Below are 16,886 nucleotides of genomic sequence, written 5' to 3'. Positions count from 1 at the left end.
CCACTGGCTGGTGGATGGAGCAAGGAGGGCCCCTGAAGCGTCCCCCAGGCTCACAGCTGTCCCACTGCTTTCCCTCCTGCACTCTGCCCCTGTCCGGGCCCAGCCCTGAGCAGAGGCGGCTGGTGGTTATTCCAACTTCCTGGACTAGGAAATGGGACTTGTCCAGGGTCCCCCAGTCCAGGAATGACAGAAACCTAGCATCATCTGCTCACATTCACTCCCCTGCACGTGCTCTGATGGGGCCCACCTCCCCTGCTCAGGACTTGCTACCCTTGGGAAGGTCTGGAGGGAGGATCTCCACAAAAAGAATCTTTTTTTAAAAAAGAAATGTTTATGTATTTATCTATTTATTGAGGCCACGCTGAGTGGCAAGTGAGATTTAGTTCCTCCACCAGGGACTGAACCTGTACCCCCTGCAGTGGAAGTGGACCACTGGACCTCCAGGAAAGTCCTGGAAAGAATCTCTTAAAAAGGCAAAGGCCAAGAGAAGGCAGGATGGGTGGGGTTGGGGGAGAGCCTCCCCAAATCGGTGGCCTGCTCTTTCTTCCTTGTGACGGCGTATAACCCACATCTGGGCCGGGACTGCTGGTGTCATCCCACGGCCCCCTTCCAGGAACAGTGGGTGGGGTTACTCTGATGTTTTTCTGAATTCAAAGAATCTCTCCAGTCCCTTAGAGCTCAGGGATGGCCTTGACTTGGCCCTGGCTGTTTTCCCGGCCTTTGGCGAGCGGTTGGATTCCGTGGGCCACTTCTCTGCCTCTCATCTTTGCTTCCCTTTCCTGTCTCCACTCACTTGACCCAGTAGTCCCAACCCCGCTCCTGCCTTGATGCACCAGAGGTGCATTCTTGGAGGCTCTGCATTTTGCTCTCCCTACAGGGGCCCTGTAGTTTTGATAGTTTGCGATGTCTCAGGTAGAATTCCCTGCTCTAGTCCTGGCATCCTGGCTGGCACCTGGCATGGCCAGTCCCCGTCTCCCAGCCCACAGCTGCAAGATGAAGCATGCCAAAGGGAAGAGAGTGGTAGTTGTAATAAGGCCTGGCAGCCCAGGCCCCTCCTCTCTCAGGAGGCCCCTCCTCTCTCAGGAGGCCCCTCCTCTCCCAGCTCTTCCCAGGTCCCTGAGTAGTGCCAAAGAGTGAGCCTCCAGCAGTCTTAAGGTAGAAACAGGAAAGGGGAAACTCAAGTGAGAAACAAACAGAAAAAGGAATGTGTGCTGTGCTAAGTCACCTCAGTCATGTCCAACTCTTCATTGACTCCAGGGACTGTAGCCCACCAGGCTCCTCTGTGCATAGGATTCTCCAGGCAAGAATACTGGAGTGGGTTGCCATGCCCTCCTCCAGGGGATCTTCCCAACCCAGGGATCAAATCTGCATCTCTTATGTCTCCTGCATTGGCAGGCGGGTTCTTTACCACTAGCACCACCTGGGAAACCCAGAAAAAAAGAATAGTAGCCACTCTCTGTTGAATGCTCTGTGCTAGGTAATTTACATAAGTTCTCTTAGTTGATCTCCACAGCAGCCATCTGCAGTATATACTGTTATTCTTTTACAGAAGAGGAAACAATGGCTCACAGTGGGACACTGGCTTGCCCAAGGCCCCACGGCCCAGTAATAGCAAAACTGGCAACATCTCTATCCCAATGAGTCCTTTTTTATTTATGAATCTCCAGACCAGGCTTTTCTCATAAAGTTCCAGACCCTCGTATGAAACTCTGTACATGGCTGCAGTCTGACGAATCAATGGATCCTTCTCCCTGCACAATGATTGTGATACAAAAGGGGTCAATGAGGGCCCTTGGGAAGGAGAAGCTCTTTTTCCTCTGCAATTGCCAGCAGGAAGGAGGTTGTGAGCCTTCAGCCTCCAGGGGATGCCACATAGCATCTTAGAATGAAGCTGGCGTGGAGGGAAGCAGAGCTGAGAGGAGGGGGCTGAGTCCTCATGGCACTGTCTGAGCCTGGATCCAACTATGCCTGAAGCTGGAACCCCTGGTTTTTTTTTTTTTTAGTCCAGTGAGGCAATAAATTCCTGATGTTGGCTTAAGCCAGTTTAAATTGGGTGGCTGCCACTGGCAACAAAAATCCTCTAATACAATTGCCAGGACTTGGCCTAATTTCCATTTAAGTGATTTTGTTAGATGTGTCCTTTGGAAGCACCATTACAAGTGCCTTATAGTCAGTCTTGCCCCCCAAGTGGGCTCTGCCCTTTATACTTAGCTGTATGCTCCCTAGCGTAGTACCCAGAGGTGTTTTATTCAGAGTAAAGATTTTTTTTCTGCTGCTTTAAAGAATAATAATAATTTTGGGTTCTAGACTAACACCTTCTCTCTCGCCTGTTCTGATCTAGTCATGTATTTAGTTCTCTTCAACCCCCTCCCAAACTTTGCAGCCCCTCCATCTCTCTGGTTCCTGTTGCCTTTATAAATCCATGCAATGGTGTGAGTGGTAGGTTGTGAGTTCTCAGAAGTCTCTTTTACGTAGGTGCTCCCAGGAATAATGTAGGAGCACAGGTTCTAGGGACTGGGACACTTTTGTCTGTCCTGCTTCTGGCCCTCTGCCAGTCTTCCATCACCTGGGAGAGATGCTTGGGGGCCTTAAGCCATCAGCTGGTGTTCAGCCTTCCAGATTTCTGCTTCATCCAGTGTACGGTGTAGACCGAGAATTGAAGATGCAAGCTCAGCTGGACTGCAGTTCTCTGCACCTAGGGTGGGTTTGGCAGTCTACAAAGTTCTCTATAAAAAAATGTTGGCTTGGTTTTGGGCGACTGTTGGAACCTGGGTGAAGTTCCTACTTTATCATACACCGGCTCACTTCCCGGAAACATCCCCTCTCCCCGCATTTTAGCAACAGGAAAACTGAGGCAAAACCCCCAAGACTGACTCCTCGAAACCATAATTGAGCATCCGACCTTTGGACCTGGAATCCCACGCTGAGCAGTTCTGCACCACGTAATTCCTCCTGCTGCTTTATTTGGTTCCTTCCCTTCCGAGCCAGGGGGAAACGCAGCTGCTGAAGCTTTGGGGGAGGATGTCATGCTTATTAGGACCGCGGCTCCCAGGCAAACGGTTCAGCGGGTGAACTCCTGACCCTTGGGCTGCTGCAGGAAGTATGACGTAGCGATTCCGGCTGGATTCTCAAGTCTGCGGAGAGAGGCAACAAGCCGGACTGAATTCTTTCGTCCAGGAGGTTAAAAGTCTGTAAGGGAATGACAGAGCTAAAAGTGCTGATGCGCTGCGCTCAGCTCCCCGAGGAGTCGGCCCCGCTGGAATGCCGTGTGAGCATCCGCGCGCCTGCTGCTGGGAGGGTCCCAGCAGGATTTGGTGGGGCCCTCAGAGGCTGCAGGTGTGGGCGCTGGGCCTCCAGGCCGCCGTTGGATGCCTGCAGCCTCCCTGCACTCCGGGAGCTTTCACAGCTGGGAGTTGGCCAGAGCAGGTGGTAAGCTGCAAAGACGGGGTGAGGGGATACACCTGACCCTCCTCTGGGGGCCGCAAGTTCTCTTCTGAAACCCAGCTTTTGTTTGCGGACTCTCCTGTGGGGAGACAGGGAGTGCCTTGGAGGGCGGGGGATCATCCGACAGAACGGTGGGCCCCAGATGCAGGAGTCGTGGTTGTGAAGTATGCCCAGCCTCCTTTCACCTTTCTGCCAAGTGTGTATTAAGCTCTTTAGATTTTTTGCTGCCCAGTGAATATTCCCCTTTCATTTTGGTAACAGGATCTTGATTTTCCTGTGAGGAAATCTCAGCCCACAAGATTAAGGTGAGGCTGGCCTCAGTTCCCTGGTTCCGCCGTTGGGTGTGCAGCTCAGCCTGGTCAGTATCAGCACCATACCCCGCTTCAGCCTGGCCAATCAGAGCACCATACCCTACTTCAGCCTGGCCAATCAGAGCACCTTACCCTGACTTCAGCCTGGCCAATCAGAGCACCTTACCCTGACTTCAGCCTGGCCAATCAGATCAGCATATTCTGCTGACTATAGGGGTGAGTCTGTGTCCCAGGCTAGACATACAGGGCATGTGTTAGTCAGGATAGACCAAGTTAAGCTGCAAAAATAAATAAACCCTCAGAATCTCTTTACAACAAAAAAAATTTTTTTGTTTGTTTTGAGTACCTCTAAACTACGGGAGTTGGCGATGGACAGGGAGGCATAGCAAAGAGTCGGACATGATTGAGCGACTGAACTGAACTGAACTGAAACTATTGAAAAGGGGAGCTTTCTCTTCCTCCTGAGGTTGCTAAGCTGTAAGATCCATGTCTAGGGAGCCACCCTAGAGGGAGCCGGCCTTGGAATGGCACTATCACAGAGGAAACCAGAACAGAATGGTGGATTCCTGATAATATTATCTGAGCACCTGGATTCAGCCATGCCTACATTTCATTACATGAGTCAGTGCAGTTCCCTGTATTTTTTTTCCTTGACTCCTTCCTTCCCCCTTCCTACTTTTTCTTGTCTTTTTTGGCTTAAGCTACTTTGAATTAGATTGCTGTTGCTTGCAAAAAAATAATTGTAATATATTCTCTGTTTCTCCTAGTAGGTGGTTCAAAACTCACCTTCTCTAAGCAGCCCTCCAAGATTAATGGCCCCTCTCTCTGATTGACTTATTTTTTCAATGCTCCGTCAGGATTTATGACTTTTGTGTTCATAGCATCATTTTGTCCTTATATTGTCATTTTCTCATGAAGTTCTTTTTTAATCTCCTTAAATAGATTATTTTCAAGTATAGTCAAAGACAAAGATATTTACTAAGCTCTTCTGAGTACCCTGCATTGTGCTGGGATCAAGTGAGAGTCAGTCATTTTAAAATAACAATGTGTGCTTAGTTTCTCAGTCATGCCCAACTCTCTGCAACCCTGTGGACTGTATCCCACCAGGCTCCTCTGTCCATGGGCTTTTTCAGGCAAGAATACTGGAGTAGGTTGCCATTTCCTACTCCAGGGCATCTTCCCTATCCAGGGATCAAACCTGCAACTCTTGCATTGGCAGGTGGATTCTTTACTGCTGAGCCAATAGCAATAGAAGGTTAGAACTGAGTCAGAGATAAAATGCGTGCTTTGGGAAGGTCCATTCAAACTGGAGGTGTTCAAGAAGAGGTCATGGATAAGCAAGACGTTGTTCTGAGTGTTGTCATAGAGTCCTGGGGCTGCTTTGAAGGCCACCTGCTTGGCTGTGATGATTTGGAGGAGAAGGTCCTTCTGAGCAGGTGGACATGAGGGAGGTGGCCAAGCAAGTGCTGTTTCCCAAATTGCCTGTGGGGCTTACCTGTCCTCTCATCCCCAAACATTCGAAGTTGCCTCAGTTTCAGACTCTGGCATCAGTTCCGTGACTGATTAGGGAGAGTGAAAATTTCCTCTTAAGTTCTTTCTGCTGAATCAGCATTATATCACCTCACTCTGACCTACAGTCCAGCAAGCCTGTCTCTTGTCTTATTTCCTGATGACCAAGCCTCAAGGCTCTACTTGGATCCTTCATCTGACAGTAGATTTCTTCTTGTGGCCTGAGTCTTTGCAGGACTGAGCCCTCTCCCTGAGCCCTGGGCTGGGTCACTCCTATTGACCTCTGCACTTTGTGCCCCACTCTTCCCGATTACCTGCCACTTTCCTGTTGGGCCATATGGGCTCTGCGCTTTGTCTGACTCATCCAGACAGACCTGGTTGGATGGGTGCTGGGGGCAATAAGCTCCTGCGCTCTGCCAAATCACGTTCGTCTCCTTGAGACCCATCTTATTCTCCCCTGAGAGCTGGGGTGCAGGAAGAGGAAATGGTTGCCCCAAGGTCACTTGGAGGGTCAGCAGTTTTATCCAGAAACACTGGTTAAACATTTTGGGATTCTCGGAAGGGATGCAGTAGAGAACTCACATTAAATCAGTGCAGACCTTCCCTTCTGGTTTTGGAGAAATTGGAAGGGAAAGGCTTGGAATTCTGTACGCTCAGGCTTGTGGCCTGGGCTTGACAAAAGCCCTTTCAGGATGGAAATAACTCACGGCTCCCAGCTCTGCCACCCATCTCCAGGACCAGCAGTGCTTTTTCTTTGTCTGCAAACTGCTGCGCTGGTGTTTGCAGAAGAGGTTCCTGCCTGCTGACTGTGTACTCTTTCAGCCCTGCAGAAGGCAACTTCCTAGGAAACAGGGCCTCTCATCCCACCGGGCCTCCCTGTTGTTTATCTTGTCTTCAGATGAGTCATGGCATCTTGTGACTTATTGACAGGCCTGATGTGGCTCTGCAGAGAATCCAAAAGCTTCGGGTGGCCGCCCAGACCCCTTGGAGGAGTGCCTGTGTCATGGAGGAAAGAAACCAGGACTCTGTCTTGGGGATTCCTGAGGTCAAGTCCTATCCTCTCCAGATATGACCTGCAGGAAGTTACTCAACCTCTGGGAGTCTGTTTATCTGTAAAGGGGGAATAACAGTTTCTACCTTTCTGGGGTCTTGTGTGATTTTATCTTTATAAAAGCTGGTCTACATGTGGAAGGCTAGGAAAGGTTTCAGAGCTTGAGGCTATCTGAAAGGTTGTCATTGTGGAGTTACTTGGCCTTCAGGTGGATTCTTGCCCCGGCATGCACCACCCAATACCTTAATTCCATATATCACCTCCTTAGTCTTTCTCCTGGGCCCCCTCTGGCTCCCTTGCTGTGGTGGGAAGACTGAGGTGGTGGTTATGCATCATTAGGTATTTTCTACTGCCTGCCCGGGACCAATGCTGCCTGCAATACAATAATTCAGCAGAACTGTTCTTCACTTTGTCTGTTGACAAATTTTTGTTCAAATTTTTACTTTAAAATCAAAGTGATACCTCTATATAGTTTAAAAATTTAAACACGGGTCCTAATGACAGAGACTACCTTCTTCCATGGTTGGCACATGGCTGTTCAGATTGGAGAAGTTTTTTTTTTCCAGCCTCCCTTGCAGCTAGGAGTGACCATGGGACTCAGTTCTGACCAGTGAGATTTAAACAGAAGTGTTGTGGGGTTGCTTTGGGGAAATATAGGCATCCTTTTTCATCTTTATCTCTTTTTCCATCCCACTGGTTGAAATGTAGATTTGATGGCTGGAGCTGGAGCAGCCATATTGAAGCATAAAGTGGTCTTGAAACTGGAGCCAGTGTTTGGTATAGCAGTGAGTAAAGGGAGCCTGAGTCTTTGAGACCTTTGTGGAGCAGTCCTGGGTTGTCTATCTCCAGACTTTTACAGTTCTGTTTTAATTAAGGGATTTTGTTTCGGGTTCCTGTTTCTTTTTGCCAAACCTAATTCTAACAGATTCAAATGATCTGGCCCACACCTCCTCTGCACTGAATGCTACTCCCCAGAGACAACCACTTGCTGCTTTTCAGCTATTTATTCTTGTATTTACCTTCAGAAGCCTGAAGAACACACCTCACTGCTATTTCTTGTTTATTTGTATATCTGATTTTACACATGATCTGTTGACTTCCTACTGTAAAATATTAGGATTAGTCTCTCTTTACTCACCCCCAACCCTCTGCAATACATAAATGCTGCCCTTCTGCTCATCCTGCCAATAGAGATTTCTGGTTGAATCCATATATAGTGTATTTATCTATTAGAACTGTGTTCACAGTTCACAGCCAAACTAGGTCCATATTACAGGGAGTGTCCTATGGTAATGTTTTCTTTTTTAATATGTTTTTATTTTTCATGAAATTAATAATTTTTTATTTCGTTTTCTTTTTTTCCCCAAGTACTTTTTTGGGCAATAAATTAGCACATAATAAAGTGTATGTTAAGTTCCCTGATTAATGACTTTTAAATACAATATGCCTGTGACACCAGGACATATCTGTCATCCTAGAAGTTTCCTTTTTGTCAGTTAATATCTGTCAGTCTTGATCCCCTAGAAATAATACTATTTTGAATTCTCACCCCATAGATTAGTATTTCCTGGGAAATACTAATGAACTTTTGTAAGTAAACTTTTCTATCTTTTCTGTATTCTTTTCTGTCTCCTTCCTCTCTTCGTGTTTTGAAGATTCGCCCACGCATTTGTGTGTGTCACTCATTCCTTTCGATTGCCAACTCGTATTCCTTGGATGGAAGAACCACGCTTGGTTTTTCCGTCTCCAATTGGATGGACATTAGGGCTGGTTCCAGTTTTTGGCTATTACGCATCAAGTTACTCAACATTCTTGTACTAGTATTATTGTGGCTCTGTTTGTGTTCATTCCTCTGGATATATTCCTAGGAGTGGGGTTTCTGGGACATAGGATGGGCATATGTTTAACTTTCTAAGAAACAAGAGTTTCCCAAAGTGTTTGGACCACTGGTGCCCCACTAGCAACATATGAGAGAGCCAGTTGCTTCATTGCCTCTCCAGTGCTTGGGACTCTGTTATTCTTTGTTTGATCTATTCTGCTGGGTAGAGAGCGATGATCACAGACCTTTTAATTTGTATCTTCCTATTGACTGATGGTGTCGAGGCCTTTTTCATGTGCTTATCGGCTATTTGGAGATCTTCTTTTGTGAAATGCCCATTCAAGTCTTTCCCTTATTTTTGGTTTGCTTCGTTTCCCGTAAGTAATTTAACCATCGCTAACTCACCCCTCAAGACCTCTGGGCAAACCATGAAGTGATTCTCTGCAGTCCCCATGGTCCTCTGCTCCCAGGGGGGCTGGCTGCTCAATTGTCAGCCTGGACTTTTTTTTTTTGGCATGCCATGTGGCATGTGGGATCTTAATTTCCAGACCAGGGAATTGAACCCCTACCCCCTGGAGTGGCAGCATGGTGTCTTAACCACTGGGCTACCAGGAAGCCCTTGGACTCTTCTTACCATCATCCTGGGAAGCCCCTTCCCTCTCTCCTGGGCTAGGTCTCTGCTTCCTGGATTTGATTATGTCTTTGTTCTAATTTTACTCCCTCATTTTGGCAGCATGCAGCCTTCAGGAGCTTCCTGTGAAAGGATATTTCAGAAGGAAAATTTTTGAGACCTGGCATGTTTGAAAAATATCTGGATTATACTCCACTCAATTGATAATCTGACTAGGGACAGAGCTACTTTCCTGCAGGATGCCGAAGCATGACTCCTTTGTCTTCTGGCTTCCAAAGTTGCTGGTGAGCAGTTTGAGGCCTTACGGATTCTTTTTTTAAAAACCTTTTTATTCTGTACTGGGATATGGGCGATTAACAATGTTGTGATAATTTCAGCTGAACAGCAAAGGGGCTCAGCCACGCATATATGTGTATTCATTCTCCCCCAAACTCTGCTTGCATCCAGGCTGGCACATAACATTGAGGAGGATTCCCTGTGCTACACAGCTGGTCAATGTTGGTTATCCATTTAAAATATACCAGTGTGTACATGTTGATCTTGATTGCTTGTAATTCTTTTCCACTCTTTGGAAGCATTTGGGCTTTTCCCCTTTCCCCTTAGGAATTTTGAACTTTCACAAGGATGCATATTACTGGGGAGTTTTTCATTCACTGTCTTGGGTCCTCATTAGGCCTCTTCAGTCTGAAAGCTCTTATGCTTCAATTCTGTACTATTTCTTAGATAATTTTCTCCCTACCATTTTCTCATTCCCCTATTCTGGAAGTCCTTCTGATTGGATGAATCTATTAGATTGATCTTCTTTCTCTTCCATAATTAGTCTCTTTCTGAAGGATTTTCTTAAATTTACCTCCCAGTTGTTTTATTGATTTTTTTTTCATTTTTCTCTGTTATATTTTAATTACCCAGAGCTCTTTTTAGATGTTCTAAATGTTCCTCTTTGCATCCCCCTAGGAAATGGAATGGCCATGAATGGCTGAGATGCATACATGAGTGTAGGCAGGAGGCCTGCAGAAGCCAGTCTATTCAAGTACGTGAGGGAAGCAGGTAGGGAGTAAGACAGTAGGGAGTGATAAGAGCTGTGGAGAGCTGGAATGTGGGCTCAGGATCGATGGATATTGTTTTAAATTTGTTTGGATGCGTTGTGTCTTTTCAGTTGTGGTAAGTGGGATCTGCATTGTAGTGCTGGGCTTAGTTGCCCTCGGGATGTGGGAGTTTAGTTCCCTGCTCAGGGGTCAAACCCGTGTCCTATACTGGAAGGTGGAGTTTTGACGCCTAGACCACCAGGAAGTCTCAGGACTGATGGATGTTATTATTTTTGAAGGGAAGCTGGAAATTTGGATTTTGGTGGCTTCTCTGTGCTGGCACCTAATTTAACTTAGAAAAAGTCAGTATGTGAGTCAAACAAAACCTCAGGCTGTGTGTAACCTGTGAGCCCTCGTTTTGTGAACTTCTGGTGGGGCCTCCTCGTTTGCCAATCAGTGTTTCATTCATTCAGGTACTTGATTCACACAACAACCTGGTAAAGCCTCTTACCAAAGGGCTGCTAGAACCTGTTTCAAGACTTGAATGCTCTGCTAAAGGATTTATTTTTGTTACTTTGTTTTTTAATTATTTTTTTGCAGTATAGTTGATTTACAATGCTGTGTTAATTTCATGTGTAAAGTGATTCATATATATATGAATATGTGTATGTGAAAAGTGAAAGAGAAAAGAATCTGAAAACGAACATATATATAAATTTGGAAAACTCAGCAGTGGCCGCAGGACTGGAAGAGGTCAGTCTTCATTCCAATCCCAAAGAAAGGCAATGCTAAAGAATGCTCAAACTACCGCACAATTGCACTCTTCTCACACGCGAGTAAAGTCATGCTCAAAATTCTCCACACCAGGCTTCAGCAATATGTGAACTGTGAACTCGCAGATGTTCAAGCAGGTTTTAGAAAAGGCAGAGGCACCAGAGATGAAATTGCCAACATCCGCTGGATCATGGAGAAAGCAAGAGAGTTCCAGAAAAACATCTATTTCTGCTTTATTGACTATGCCAAAGCCTTTGACTGTGTGGATCACAATTAACTGTGCAAAATTCTGAAAGAGATGGGAATACCAGATCACCTGACGTGCCTCTTGAGAAACCTGTATGCAGGTCAGGAAGCAACAGTTAGAACTGGACATAGAACAACAGACTGGTTCCAAATAGGAAAAGGAGTACGTCAAGGTTGTATATTGTCACCCTGCTTATTTAACTTATATGCAGAGTACATCATGAGAAACGCTGGGCTGGAAGAAGCACAAGCTAGAATCAAGATTGCCGGGAGAAATATCAATAACCTCAGATATGCAGATGACACCACCCTTATGGCAGAAAGTGAAGAGGAACTCAAAAGCCTCTTGATGAAAGTGAAAGAGGAGAGTGAAAAGGTTGGCTTGAAGCTCAACATTCAGAAAACAAAGATCATGGCATCTGGTCCCATCACTTCATGGAAAATAGATGGGGAAACAGTGGAAACAGTGTCAGACTTTGTTTTTTTGGGCTCCAAAATCACTGCAGATGCTGATTGCAGCCATGAAATTAAAAGACGCTTACTCCTTAGAAGGAAAGTGATGACCAACCTAGATAGTATATTAAAAAGCAGAAACATTACTTTGCCAACCAAGGTCCGTCTAGTCAAGGCTATGGTTTTTCCCGTGGTCATGTATGGATGTGAGAGTTGGACTGTGAAGAAAGCTGATTGCCGAAGAATTGATGCTTTTGAACTGTGGTCCTGGAGAAGACTCTTGAGAGTCCCTTGGACTGCAAGGAGATCCAACCAGTCCATTCTAAAGGAGATCGATCCTGGGTGTTCATTGGAAGGACTGATGCTAAAGCTGAAACTCCAATACTTTGGCCACCTCATGCGAAGAGTTGACTCACTGGAAAAGACTCTGATGCTGGGAAGGATTGGGGGTGGGAGGAGAAGGGGACGACAGAGAATAAGATGGCTGGATGGCATCACCGACTCTGTGGACATGAGTTTGAGAGAACTCCGGGAGTTGGTGATGGACAGGGAGGCCTGGCGTGCTGTGATTCATGGGGTCGCAAAGAGTCAGACATGACTGAGCGACTGAACTGAACTGAACTGATATATATTTCAGATTTTCAGATTCTTTTCCCATATAGGTTATTACAGAATATTGGGTGCTGTACAGTGCTGTATCCCATGCTACACTATAGGTCTTTGTTTATCTACTCTCTCAGTTCAGTTCAGTCGCTCAGTCGTGTCCGACTCTCCGCGACCCCATGAACCACAGCACGCCAGGCCTCCCTGTCCATCACTAACTCCCGGAGTTCACTCAAACTCATGTCTATCGAGTCGGTGATGCCATCCAGCCATCTCATTCTCTGTCGTCCCCTTCTCCTCCCACCCCCAATCCCTCCCAGCATCAGAGTCTTTTCCAGTGAGTCAACTCATCGCATGAGGTAGCCAAAGTATTGGAGTTTCAGCTTTAGCATCAGTCCTTCCCATGAACACTCAGGATTGATCTCCTTTAGGATGGATTGGTTGGATCTCCTTGTAGTCCAAGGGACTCCCAAGAGTCTTCTCCAGCACCACAGTTCAAAAGCATTAATTCTTCGGTGATCAGTTTTCTTCACAGTCCAGCTCTCACATCCATACATGACCACGGGAAAAACCATTGCCTTGACTAGACGGACCTTGGTTGGCAAAGTAATGTCTCTGCTTTTTAATATGCTATCTAGGTTGGTCATAACTTTCCTTTCAAGGAGTAATATATCCCCAAATTCCTAATTTATGCCCCTCTCAGCTTTCCCCTTTGGTAACCAAAAGTTTTGTTTTCTGTCTGTGGGTCTGTTTCTGTTTTGTAAATAAGTTCATTTGTATCATTTTTAGATTTCATATATAAGAGACATGTTTGCCTTTCTCTGTCTGACTTACTTCACCTAGTACCAAGTAAGTTTAAAAAAAAGCGTTAGCAGTTCAGTTCTGTCTGACTCTTTGCAACCCCATGGGTTGTAGCCTGCTAGGTGCCTCTGTCCATGGACTTCTCCAGGCAAGAATACTGGAGCAGGTAGCCATTCCCTTCTTCTGGGGAATATTCCCTACGCAGGGATCAAACCCAGGTCTCCTGCATCGCAGGCAGATTCTTTACCATCTGAGCAGCAGGGAAGCCAGTTTAAAAAAGGCATTGGCTAAAGTTTAAGAAGGCATTGGCTATTAGGTAGCTGTGGGAGGGTGCTGCTCCGACCTCCCTGCTTTGAAGAGTGTAGCTAGTTCAGCCTCCACCTGCCACTCCTTCCAGCCCATCACTGTGTTCATGCCGAGCCACCCTCTTCCCAGGCTGCTCCTGGCAATGACTGAGCTCATGGTGGGGGTTGGGGCAGAGCCTGCCACTCCTGCCCACACAGAGAGGCATCCCTGGGTGTCCCACCCTCTTGGCTGAGACTTTCTCAGAGCTGCCCTGCAGTCCTGCTCAGCGCTGCTTCCTTCCCTTTCTCCCTTCCCAGGTGTAAGCCCTGCACTTCGGTCTGAGGCACCACCTGCCTGCTGTGTCTTTTCACCTGACCTTTCACACTGTTCCTCTCAACAGATCTCTCACACTTTTAATTCTGCCTCTGCTTTCCCTCACCAAACCAGTTTCCAAGGTCCCAGGCCCTGGAAAGACAGGTTCCCACGCTGCCTGTGGTTGTCTGTGTAGCAGGCCCCAGGCTGGTAAAGGGACCTCAGGGCAGCCACAGCTATGGGAGCGACCTCAGAGGGCAGCCAGTCGGCCCCACGCTCTCAGTTTCTGCATGCCTGAAGCCCCCCTGCCAGGTGCTGGCGGCCATTTGAGTGGTCCAGAGGGACAGCTTCTCGTCTCAGAGGTGCTGGGATAACCCAGCATGCGGAGGGCCAGGAGTTCTCTGCTGGTTTCCTGTTTTCTGTTAGAATGTCGGGCTACTGTCAGGGGAGGCTTCCCACCGCAGCCTTGCTTCTGGACAGTGGGACAGCTGGCTTTGGTCTCCCCTCCTGGGTCCTCCCCTGCACGTGTCATTGTGCTCCCGGGCAGGCTGGCCTTCCTGCTTCACATCCTCCCAGGACACATGATGTTTTCCCAGTGACAGGAGCCTCTGGGTAAATGCTGAGCAACTCGGAAAGGTTGTCGGGTTTGATAGGCTTGTGCGAGGGGTTCACAGTTCTTCGGCCATGCTGAACTGACCTCTTCTTCCTAATTTCTCCTCTTCGAGAAATATGACTTCCATGCTGCGGGGAGGTGTACCCCAGCATGAACCCAGCACTGGGTGAGCTGGGGGACGGAGATGCAGAGTTGTCAGTCAGCGGCTTCTCTCTCTTTTTTAATGACCACCCTGCTCCCCGCTTTGTTTTGGCCACAACACGTGGCCTGTGGGATCTTATTTCCCCAAACTAGGGATAGAACCAGTCCCCTAACCACAGGACCACCAGGGAAGTCCCAGCAGCTTCTCTTTATTCTCATATCTCTTCACAGTCTCCATTGACACTTCTGCAATCAAGGTCACCTGCCCTTGGCTGTTGTGGGTAGGGGGTTAGTGTTGAGAGTTGCATCAGCTTCCAGGGAGGGAACCTGCTTCCACGCCTTCCCCATCCCCCAGGGTTTGGTGGATGGAATGAAGCCAGGGAGGAGTTGAAGGGCATCCTAGCCCCTCCTCCCAGCCTTGCCCTGCTGGGTGAGTGTGAGCCTGAATGTGAAATGCGTTTCTATCTAACTCCTCTGTGCAAAAATCGCCCCCATCTTCAGAGTCAAAACTATGGAGGAGCTTCTGCGCTGCTGGGTCAACCCCAGCATTTCTCCTGCAGAGGTGGGCACCAGTCCCTGGGGACCCCGGACCTGGAGGACTCCGAGGGTGTCGGGCCTGGCAAGCCTGGAAGATGCTCTTCATTTTCGAGGTGTTATTCTTGGTCTGGAAGCCCTTGTGAGCTTGTTAGCGTTTTGCAGATTGGCCCCGCTTCGTCTGAGAAGGCATCTGGACCCTGCCTGGGCTCCATCTCATTCCTTTGTGCCTCTCATCGTTTCCCTTTTTAAAAATACTTTTCTCTTTATTTCAGCTGAGTCATTTTCCTCCCCCTCCTTCTCTTCTTGACAGTCCCGGGAGCCGGAAGGAGTCCTGTCCCAAATCCTTGGCTCCTCCAGGACAGATCTTTTCCAAATGTCAAACTCTCAGGAACCTTGGCACCCAGTGGAGTGGGCTCTGGCCATGAATCTCTTTCCTCCCTCATCTCTGTCAGTCTCTGCTTTCCTTTCTCATTAAGGAGTTTATGAACCGGCTTTTTTGTGGGTCCCTTGCCTTGAGGTTTGCAGAGGGAGAGCCTGGCAGGAAGGCCCTTTGCTCCCCAGCCTGTTGGTGGCTCCCCAGCCCAGTCTGCCTCTGGGGAGCGGTTCAGGGGCTGCTCTCACCCATCTAGTTAGGCTCTGCCCCCTCATGACTGGTTCAGATTCCCACCATGTGGGGCTGACCCTCTCTATCCTGGTTGCAGAAGACCTTGTACCTGCCTCAGAGAACCACCAGGACAGTGGAAAGGATGGGGTGGCTCATCCTCTCTGCGCTCTTGACTTTAGACACAAGCCTTTCAGAATGGCCGGGAGAAATAATCCCCACCGCTGACATGGCATCCCTGCTCTTCAAAGTATCTCCTGTGTATTGCCACTTTCGTATAGCTTCAGTTACTTTCTCCTTCCTACCGCTTGTGAGAGAAGTAGAGTGGCTGTCAGTTTCCTTATTTTGTACCTGAGAAAGTGTACCTGATTTGCTAGGATCTCAGGGCCAGTCCTGACTTTTTCCAGTTGTTATTTAAAAAGAATAAAAAGATTTACCAGGTGCAAGACAAACGAGTGGTTGGATTAATATTCTGTCTCCTGACTCCAAAATTATTAGACTTCCCTGTGACCTTTAGTTCTGACACCCACCCACTGACTCACTGACATGTTGGTGCTCCTTACAAGGACACAAGGATACATTTCCTTTAGGAGTTAAAGTGAATAGAAACTTATCTGATTTGACAATTTGGCATCCTTTTGGGCAAGAGGTTTCCTTCCTTCCTTCATTCTAGCTGTGTGATGGCAGGGTCACTGGAGGGACATGAAATTGTGTGCAGAAGTGACAGTCTCTGCCCTTGGGACATTCATTTCCAAGGATGAAGTCCAAACCCTAGTTTATATCTGCAGAGTGTGCTGTAAAATCTCCAGCCTCTCTTGGGGAAGCCAGTCACCATGAAAGAAGGGAGACTAACCACCCTGAAATGGCCATACTTGCAAGGCCTCAGGGGTGAGATGTCACATGGAGAAAGAGCGAGAAGGGGGAGCAGGAAGGGACTGGGAGCACTGAGCAGTGCTTGAAGGGCACATCCATCCATCTGGGAAGGCAGCTAACGCCATCTGGGGAAGAGACCAACCACCCAGCTGAGCCCTTTCTAAGTTTCTGACCCACAAAATTGTGAGCAAAATAAAACTGTTGTGTCAATCTACTAAGTTTTGGGGTTGCTTGTTAACACAGCAAAAAACGATCAGGACACAATTCCAGGGCCTAGTTATCTTCCCTGCACAAAGCCCTCTTTGGTGCCCCTACTCCTCTGCTGAGGGCTCTTCATGGCTTGTGAGGGCGGGCGAGCCAGCGTTCCTCACCCTTGTCAGTGTGCCACTGCTTTTTACATGGGCACTCCTTCGCTTTAAGAGCCACAAAAAACTCTGGAAACTCTCCAGTGGAACATGGAACTAGCCAGTTCTCCTCTGTACCTTGTCAACAATTGACCTGCATCAGAATTCCTGGAGGGGTCTCTTGACTCTCCCAAGCTTTAGCTCACCCAGGCAGACCTGGTGTTAAATGGTGCGGTGGGCACATGCCCAGGTGCTGTGGGACAGCAGGGTTCCTCCTGCTGAGTGAAACAGGGCTCATTTCATGCACCAGCTTAGGTTGGCTTTGTGGCTTTCCCTCCATTTCTCTTTAGGGAGTGACTTTTGAGTTGTATGTTCTTTCTGGGGAGTGATAGGAACTGAACTTCTTATGCTAGCAGCCTCATATGACTCCTAGCCCTACGCTTGTATTGATCTTTCCTCTGACCCCACAGAACAATTTCACATGAAACTTGTTCTCTGGCCAAGACTTGTTCC

Source organism: Moschus berezovskii, chromosome 18 (assembly GCF_049115385.1).
Source record: "Moschus berezovskii isolate FMDL1 chromosome 18, NW_MosBer_1.0, whole genome shotgun sequence".
Taxonomy (NCBI): Eukaryota; Metazoa; Chordata; class Mammalia; order Artiodactyla; family Moschidae; genus Moschus; species Moschus berezovskii.
The sequence above is the reverse complement of the archived record's forward strand: the minus strand, read 5'-3'. Positions refer to the sequence as shown.